Source organism: Castor canadensis, chromosome 17 (genome assembly GCF_047511655.1).
Source record: "Castor canadensis chromosome 17, mCasCan1.hap1v2, whole genome shotgun sequence".
Classification (NCBI taxonomy): domain Eukaryota; kingdom Metazoa; phylum Chordata; class Mammalia; order Rodentia; family Castoridae; genus Castor; species Castor canadensis.
This window is the reverse complement of record NC_133402.1, coordinates 17,272,807-17,282,647: the sequence shown is the minus strand read 5'-3', so window position 1 is coordinate 17,282,647 and position 9,841 is coordinate 17,272,807.

The following is a 9,841-nucleotide window of genomic DNA, read 5'->3' as shown; positions in this document are numbered from 1 at the left end:
CAAAATAAGTTATGTCCCCTTCCCAAGAGTGTGTTCAGCAACTTGCCCCTCTTTTTCTTACAGTTCCTTTGAATTTGTCTTCCACTAGGAGCTGGGACCTTGACCCTTGCTTCCCTGTCTAGCATAATACAGTCACATATTTTAAAGGTGAATGGAGCCCAATGGTTTTTAAAGACTTCCACGTCCCCTGCGTGCCGTAACAGTACAGCCTTTTGCTGGAGTTGCTATCACCATGTGGTGCTGTGCCACCTCTGCAGCCTTACCTGGGTATTAACTGCTACCTACCCCACTCAGTCTCATCACACTCCCCTTTTGTGGTACTGGGTTTGAACTCAGGACCTACACCTTGAGCCACTCCACCAGCCCTTTTTTTGTGATGGATTTTTTCAAGATAGGGTCTGGCAAACTATTTGCCCAGACTGGCTTTGAACCTAGATCCTCCTGATCTCTGCCTCCTGAATAGCTGGGATTACAGGCTTCTACAATGCGCCTCGTCCTTACTCTACTCTGCCTGCTCCTGTGCCATTTCTTCATACAGAATTCCCTTCTGATTCCCTACTTTGTCATTCTTCAAGTTCAATCATCAGTCTTCAAATATCTTCTGCTATTGACTCCTCTGGGCACTGTGTGGTTTTTGTTTGTCTCTGGGAATCTGAGGCCAAAAAGAGTATTTATCTGCTCAGAGGCTGGCACTCACTCACAAAATTGTTTAGCAAATGAATGGAATGCTGTCTTTTGTATGCAATTTAATAATTTACCAAAGGGGAATAGAGAGTGTGCTTAGCATGTATGAGCTCTGGGTTTAATCCCCAGCATAGGTAAATAAATAAATACAAACATATGTACCTGCATGATAGTGCACACCTGTAGTCCCAGCTAGCGGGCAGGCTGAGGCAGGAGGACCACTTGAATCCTGGAGTCTAGAAACAGCCTGGGCATAATAGTAAGACTTTGTGTCTTTAAATGGTGGAAACAATAATAAATAATAAAAGTACATTACTATAATTTGATATGGAATTCTTTCCAAGATACACTGGTAAGTAAAGAAAGAAAAGGTCAGGGGCTGATGGAGTGGCTCAAGTGCTAGAGTACCTGCCTAGCAAGTGCAAGGCCCTGAGTTCAAATGTTAATACTGTTGAAAGTAAATAAATAAGGCAGAAGCAAATCAATTGATTATCTGTGGAGGGAGGGGAAAATGAGCGTTCCTAGGGTTACAATCTTCTTGTGGAGCTTTGATATGGGAGGGGAGCCCCTTCTTGGAGTATACATTTTCATAGAGTTTTGACTTTGAGTCATGTTAGTGGTCAACATATTCCAAACATTAAATCACCAGGGGTCAGTGGATACCTAAAAACTGAGTGCAGATAGATAGAAATGAACCCAACTCTATTTTAGATGAATAAAATAACTGATCAAAGGGGGAGGAAATGGAACTAATTCAAGTAATTTTCTGAGAAAAAAATAACTGGAAACAAATCTTGATCTCAAGGGCTAATGGAGAGGCTCAAGTGGTAGAGCGCCTGCCTAGCAAGTGTGAAGCCTTGAGCTCAAACCCCAGTACCACCAAATCTTGGTCTCTTTTTCGTAGGTTAAGTAGTAAGGGCATAGCCATGCTGTGCCTGTTTTGGGTGTGTTGCAGCGTCAGGGACTTGTGTTGAGGAAATAGAGACTTTGTTGGGAGCCAATAATCACTGGGGAGAAGGGAGTGCAATTATGGAAGGAGGGTAGACAAAAATTGTGAGAGTGAATGACAAGTATCAGTGAGGCTCTGTGTTGGATTCCCAGCACTGCAAAAGAAAAGAAAGAAAGGAAAGGAAAGAAAAATAAGTACTTAAAGGAAAATCCTACCTCAGCACTGGGTGGCTGAGACAGGAGGATTGAGAGTTCAGGGACAGACTTGGGCTACCAAAGAGATTGTTTCATAAGAAAAGAAACTGTAGCCAGCACCAGTGGCTCATGGCTGTAATCCTAGCTATTTGGGAGGCAGAGAGATCAGGAGAATCGCAGTTCGAAGCCAGCCGGGGCAAATAGTTTGTGAGGCCCTATCTTGAAAAAACCCTTCACATGGACTGGAGGTGTGGCTCAAGCAGTAGAGCGCCTGCTTCACAAGCATGAAGCCCAGAGTTCAAAAATCCCAGTCTACCAAAAAAAAAAAAAAAAAAAAAAAACCTTCACACACACACAAAAAAGATCTGGTGGAGTGGCTCAAGGTGTAAGTCCTAAGTTCAAATCCTAGTACCACAAAAAAAAAAAAAGTTGTGAGAGCATCAGAGAGACAAAGTAATTTGAAGAGGTTCCAGGTCAAATCTGGGATAATTTTGAGCCACAAAATAGATAAGGACAGAATGGTAAAATGATAACTCGAATAAAAGAAGAAATCAGCTGGTGTGGCAGCTCAGAGGCTACCATAGAAGGCAGAGTCTTCTGCCTCTCTGCCTCAGAAGGTAGAGATCAGGAGGATTGAAATTTGAGGTCAGCCTAGGCAAAAAAGTCAGTGAGACCCCATCTCAACCTATAAAAACTAGGCATGGTAGTGTATGCCCATCATCCCAGCTACTCAGGAAGCCTAAACAGGAGGATCGAGGTCCACTCTGGGCATAAACTAAAGCAAAAAATGGCTGAGGGTGTGGCCCAAGTGGTAGAGTGCCTGCCTAGTAAGTGTGAGGCCATGAGTTCAAACCCCAGTACCATCAAAAAGACAAAAAAAAAAAAAAAAAGAGAGAGGGGTAGGGGGTACTTAGTATGTTTGAGGCTCTAAATTCAATCCCCAGCAAACAAAAAAGAATTTAAATAGAAAAAAAATAAATGTACATATAAACAGTAAAAATTGATTCCTTTCAAGTTAGGAAAAGAAATGGTAATAAACCACCAGTATATACTGAATGCCCTCAAGCCCACTGATATACTGGGTGAGCAGTTTTTAGTTCTCAAAAGTACCCCTGGGCTGGGCATGGTAGTGTGCTTCTGTAATCCCAGGACTCTTATTTAGAGCATCCATAGGCAGTGTATCAGTGTTCAGTGCATTTTACTCAAGTGTGTCTGGGTAATAATCTCAGTTTGGCAGTACTAGGGTTTGAACTCAGGGCCTTGGACTTGCTAGGCAGTTGCTCCAGCACTTGAACCACTCGCCAATCCTTTTTGCAGAGGTTATTTTTAAGACAGGATCTCGCTTCATGCTCAGGTCAGCCTGAACTGAGAATGTCCTATTTGTCCTTCCCCATGTGGCTGGAATGACAGACACCCACCACAGTGCACAACCATTGGTTGAGGTGAGATGGGGTCTTGTGAACTTTTTGCCCTGGCTGACCTCAAAGCACAATCCTCCTGATCTCTGCCTCCTGAGAGAGGAGTAGCTAGGATTACAGGCTTGAGTCACCACACCCTGTTGGAGCTGACTTTTTAAATGAACACCATTCTCAGCCATTAGGATTCCTAATCTTGTAACCCCTGTCACTACCACATGGCTCACGCTGTGGTCTTTCCGCTGCCCAAACACCTTTGCTATCTAACATGGTGCCAGGAGCTGCTGGGACTGCCCCAGTTCTACCTCTGCGAGCAGTTTGGTGGAAGCTGCTCCCTTCCTGAGTACACTTCACATCTCCTGTTCAAAGATGGCTCTGGCTTTCTTGTTTCCTTCCCAATGGACTCCAGGCACAGGTCTCCATAGTTGCATCCCTCAGGGGCAAAGTAGGAGCAAGCAGCAGATGACACTGACAAATGTCCCACCCACCCTTTCCCACTCAGTTCTCCGGGATTCTTTATCCTCTTTGGGGCTCTCAGAAGTCACATCGCCGCCTTCTGGCACTTTTTTGTCAAATATTGTGTCATATATTTCTGGGACCTGGCACTTATAAATGTCTTCTTGCAACCAGTTGCTGGTGGCTCATACCTGTAATCCTAGCTACTCAGGAGGCAGAATCAGGAGGATCACAGTTCAAAGCCAGCCTGGGCAAATAGCTCATGAAAAAATAAACCAACACAAAACTGGTGAAGTGGCTCAAGGGGTAGGCCCTGAGTTCAAACCCCACTACCACCACCACCACACACACACACAAAAATGTCTTCTTGCATTTATCTCTGCCCTAACATAGTCTCAGATTGATCCTGGTTTGTTTCACCAAGTCAAACGCACTCCTTGCATTTCCTCCCATGGACTTCATGCTGCAGAAATCAGCTTCTTCTCATGTTCTGTCCCCAAGCCCTTTTTCACTCTCTTGGGCTTTGCATTTCAACATGGACACAACTTGTTTCCATCTTTCCCCCATCTCCAGTAACCCAGAGAAGAATGGGGCCCAACCCCCTGTCTCCTGGAAGCTTCAGTCAAGTGACAGTAGGGGTGATGATTCCAACTCCTGTGTCTTCCCGGTCCTCGCCTTACTGCTCTTCAGATCTTGGGGGTTGGGAAGAGATATGCTACCATCCTGGAAAGCTTTCTCCTTCAAAAGACTCAGTTGTCTAGTTTCCTCCTCTCCAGGTCCCAAATCCTGGGATTTCCACAACGTTGTAGAAGGCAGCAAGGCTTCTGCCTTCTCAGACTGCCGCCACCCCCATCTTTCTTTTTTTCTCACTTGGGGCTCCTCATCTACCTTGCTCCTTCTCTACCCCAGATACTTCTACCTGCTTCTAGATGTAGAAAATTGCAACAGTCAATGACACTCATCAAAATGACCAGGATGATTTACCTCATCGTCACCCTACAAACCCTGCCAGCACTGCCGGTTCCTGACCATGGAAAATGGAAGAGATGGAAGTCATCTCATCAGTCTGGGACCTGGCATTTAGGAATGTCTTCTTGTAACTGGGTGCTGGTGGCTCACACCTGTAATCCTAGCTACTCAGGAGGCAGAGATCAGGAGGATCACTGTTCAAAGCCAGCCTGGACAAATAGCTCATGAGACCTATCATGAAAAAAAAAAAAAAAACCAACATGAAACTGTTAAAGTGTCTCAAGGTGTAGGCCCCGAAGCCTCTGGAGCGGACTCTCCTGCCTTGAAACCCTCCCACCTATAGAAAGATCTGTTCACAATGCAGTATCCAAATCCTTTAGAAAAGGCCTCCTGAGCACTCCCCAGACCTCTGACAACACAGCCTTGCCTTCTCTCTCTGCCCTCTCTTCCTTCCCTTCCCACTTGAACTCAGGGCTTCACACTTGCAAAGCAGGTGCTCTACTGCTTGAGCCATGCCTCCAGTCCATTTTCCTCAATTTTTTTTTGTTTTTTTGGCATTGGTGGAGCTTAAACTCAGGGCCTCCACCTTGAGCCACTCCACCAGTCCTTTTCTGTGATGGGTTTTTCAAGATGGGGTCTCATGAACTATTTTGCCAGGGCTGGCTTTGAACTGTGATCCTCCTGATCTCTGCCTGCTAAGTAGGTGGGATTACAGATGTGAACTATCGGCGCCTGGCTTCTAGTTATCTTGAATTTGGGGGACTCACAAAGTATTTGCTTGAGCTGGCTTCAAACCTTGATCCTGTCACTCTCAGCCTTCCAAGTAACTAGGATTGCAAGCGTGAGCCCTTGGCACCCAACTTCTCCTCTTTTGTTTTTGTTTTTGTTTTTGAGACAGGGTCTTGCTATGTAGCCTAGCCCGTCCTTGAAGTTGCAATCCTACTGCGTCAGCCTCTGAAGTACTGGGATTACAGGCACATGCCACCATACTCAGGTGAGCCTCTTCTTGATACGGGGCAGGTGAGTTCACATCCAGGGTCTTTCACATAGACAACCAGACTTCTTCTTCTTCTATGAAGTCTAGTTGACTTCTCCATAGACACTGTTCTCCTTCTCAAGCCCTGTTCATTTCCCTAGTGCCCTCCTATTTCCGCACAATGGCTGAGAGTTCATCTTTTCATTTATTTCTTTTGGTGCCCTCTGTTCTCTTCTCTCACTGATTCTTCCTTCTGGTTCTTTGCCAAGCTCTGCCTTCATTTCTCTTCCAACCTTTTCAATTCCTTTGTATTCATTTATTTTAAGGTATATTTTTATTTGAGACATAACTGTACACATTTTGAGGGTACAGTGTGGTATTTCATGCATGCATACTGTGTGTTAACAATCAGATCATAGTAACTGGAATACCCATCACCTCAAGCACTGCCATTTCCAAACACACAAAATTCTCTCTACTATTTTGAAATATTCAACTAATTGCTAACAACCATAGTTGATACTGTGCAATAGAACAGAAGATATCCATCCTACTTGGTTATACCCCTCTATCTGCTAATCATCCTCTCTCTAGCCTCTTCCCTCCTCCCAGTTTCTGGAATCCTCTATTCTGTTCTTTACCTCTGTGAGGTCAGCTCTGTTGCTTCCACGTGTGAGAACATGCAGTATCTGTCTTTCTGTGCCATGCTTCTATTTGTATTCATCTTTGAATCCATGTTCTTTTCTTCTGACTTCTACTTTTCCAAAACTATTTCTTACTTCCAGTGGCTATCTACTCTGGCCCCTGCAAAATTCAGAGTTGAAATTCACCCAGTCATTCACTTACTCATCAACAGTAACTATGTAATCATGTGCACTGAAGGGTAGCTTGGAGCTGAGAGGCAGATAATGTGGCAATTGGCATTGCCCTTCCTTTGGGCACTCAGCTTCCATATGTCCCCTTTTCACATTAGAACATCTGGACACAGTGAAGTGGCTGCTTCCATCTACTAAGATGCAGTTATGTTATCCTGCATGCAAATGAAGTCCTTATCCTTTCCTCTCAGCTTCCAAAGTCATGGTCTTCCTGAATATTTTGCTACCTAAACATTAAATTATAAAGTTAACCTTGAACAACTTGTATGAAAAATTAAAATGAGATAACTCATGCCTGTAAGCCCAGCACTTGGGAGGCTGAGGAAGAAGAATTATGTTTGAGACCAGCCTGAACTACATAGTGAGACCCTGACTGAAAAAGAAAAAGAAGAAACAAAAAATGAGAGGAAAAAAGAAAATGGTTTACATATGTAAATAAACACATGACTATATTAAGGAAAGAAAATATGTCAAGCTTCTACAATATTCATTTCTGCAATTGGTGATAAGTCCCAAATCAGTTAATAACTATGGTACTTTAAATAATGAAGTCATATTTATCTGGCTGTGTCAGCCGGAAGCTCAGATAGTTGGGCATTTTACCAGGTGGAATGACACAAAACTTCATTCCTGAAGGGTCTAGAATCATCTGGAAGAAGAATTCCTGCCTTGGAGACTATATCCTTCAAATCAGCAGAGCTCAAAGTTGACAAGATGGAAATAACAATTCTACAAGTCACTTATTAAGTATTGTAGAAGAACAAGTCCAAGTCCATTTCCACCTCTTGACTCTGACTCAAGTATTCTGGCCAGAGAGGATACAACACCTCGTGGTCTCTGATTAAAAAATGTTCTGAATCCTGTAAAACAACCCATCCATTCAGGGTGTGGTCTCTCAGGGACTATGTTGATTTGTTCCCATAAGGATACTACATCTAAGACAGCAACACAATTGGAGTCACCATCTGATTGAGTTTGCCATAGTCCACATCATGCTCCAAAATCCATCCAGTTTCTGCACATGCTATACTCCTGCCCATTCCAATCTTTGAGGGTGTGATAGCCTCTGCAGTCCCCCAGGAGTGTGATATTGCTTCTGTTTATCTTGATAGGAAGTGGAAATTTCAGGGGCTTTCTTAAACCTTTCTAGCACAATCTTAACTTCAAAGGATCAGAGTGCCAATGTTGCTAGGAATGTCTATTCCAATTGTATACTCAAGACTTCTGAAATAACCATAGGATGGGATGTACCGCAGCTGAACCCTCTGAAACTGGTTTAAGCTACAACTCCATCTCATTGGTGGGCAGAGTGGCTCGAGTGGAAGAGTTCCTGCCTAGCAAGGGTGAAACCCAGAGTTCAAACCCCAGTACCACTGGAAAAAAAAAAATCTTGTAACTGATGACCTTAAGCTCTCACTTTGGTGGCCAAGTGGCATTTTGGATCCCAGGGATCAGCATTAGTCCAAGATCTTGTATCTAGTAATTCTCAAAAAATCTGGGTTGGAGCCAGGCGCTGGTGGCTCACACCTGTAATCCCAGCTACTCAGGAGGCAGAAATCAGGAGGATCGCAGTTCGAAGCCAGCCTGGGCAAATAGTTCCGCAAGACCCTATCTCAAAAAACCCTTCACAAAAATAGGGATGGTGGAGTGGCTCAAGTTGAAGGCCCAGAGTTCAAGCCCGTGCCGCAAAAAAAAAAAAAAAAAAAAAAAAATCTGGTTTGGGCGGGGTATGGTGGTTCATACCTATAATCTCAGCTACAGATGGAAGGATTCTGGTTCAAGGCCATACACAGGCATAGAGGAAGTTAGGGGATCCTATCTCAAAAAGTCAAGTGGGTATGGTGGCAAATGCCTGTAGTTCCAGCTACCAGGGAGGTGGAGGCAGGAGTATCATGGTTCCAGATCAGTCCTGAGCAAAAGCGAGACCCTATCTGAAAAATAAACTACAGCGAAAACGGCTTGGAGGTGCGATTCGAGTGGTAGAATGCTTAGCAAGTGTAAGGCCCGGAGTTTAAACCCCATTACTGCCAAAAAAGCAAAAGAAATGGGAAGGAGGGAGAGAGGAAGGGAAGTAAGAAGGAAGGAAGAAAAGGGTGTGTTCTTCTCCCTAATGCACAGTCACTCCGGTAAGTGGACCAGAGGCCCTTTCTCAAGGGAACCCAACCTTCCCTTCAACTAAGGGACTCTGGTCTATGCTGTCTTAGGGTTAGAAACAGAGAGAGACCATGGGTCTCCACTGTGGCAAGTCAGGTTTTCAGCTACCTTAGTAAGATTGTTTTCTTCTGTTACATAAATCAAGCCATTCTTCGGCAGCTGCTGGCCGATTTGTTCCTAGGAACATGGTGTCCAAGTAGCCACTGACAAAGGCTCCTGTGGGCCAAGTCATTCTGATGACCAGTGTATTCCTGCTGCCACTTATACCAGGTGCACCTACGGGCTTCTGGTAGCAATGTGCTGCCCCTTGGTCTCTCCTTCAGGTTCCCATAGTCCCCCTGAAATCATGGAACCCATCCCAGTGATGGCATCTCCGTGGCCATGGCTGACCAGAGCAATGGTAGAGCATTTCAGTGACACAGATGCTTTCCTCACTGGTATGTTTCTTGATGCCTGACTGAAGAAATGTCTTCTAGCCCTCTCTGTGAATGTAGTTGGGGGCAAGTGTGTTGGTGCACATGACAAACCCACTCCAGTATCCTGTCTCCTTCAGCCTTTGGATCCCCTGCCCCAGCACAGAAGAGACGCTCTGGTATCTCAGCTTTGTTAAAGGCAAGCCAACTTACCGAAAATGCAACTTTCAGTGAATTACTGAGTCAACGGATAACACAGCAAGCCCAGACCTGCTAGTAAGCGCGTCCATATCAACAACTTCAACCCAACGTAGTGCTCGATTTTGCTCTACCTGGCCTGTGATCTCCTTCCACACATACCATCCAGATCCTGACAGCCTAGGTAGCCATCATGCAATTATCTTGTTGTACAAGCTATTTCATTCTGGCTTATAGAATGTATACAGTCCTGTCAAAGCACACCGAGATTTCACTCCTGTCAGAAGTGTAATGGGGGTTGCAGAGTGGCTCAAGTAGTAAGAGCACCTGCCTAACAAGTGTGAAACCCTGAGTTCCAACCCCAGTTGCCCGAAAAAATTAAGTTTAATAGGAAAAAAAGTTCAGTGGCAATAAGGAATAGTCTTGAGAATAAAAACAGGCTCTCCTGTGAAGTTATCACAGAGATTTCAAGCAAAGAACACCAGTCTCATCAGACACTGGAAGACAAAAACTCCTAATGGCAAGGGAGGCTGTTAGCTGGTGTACCGGTGGCTCACT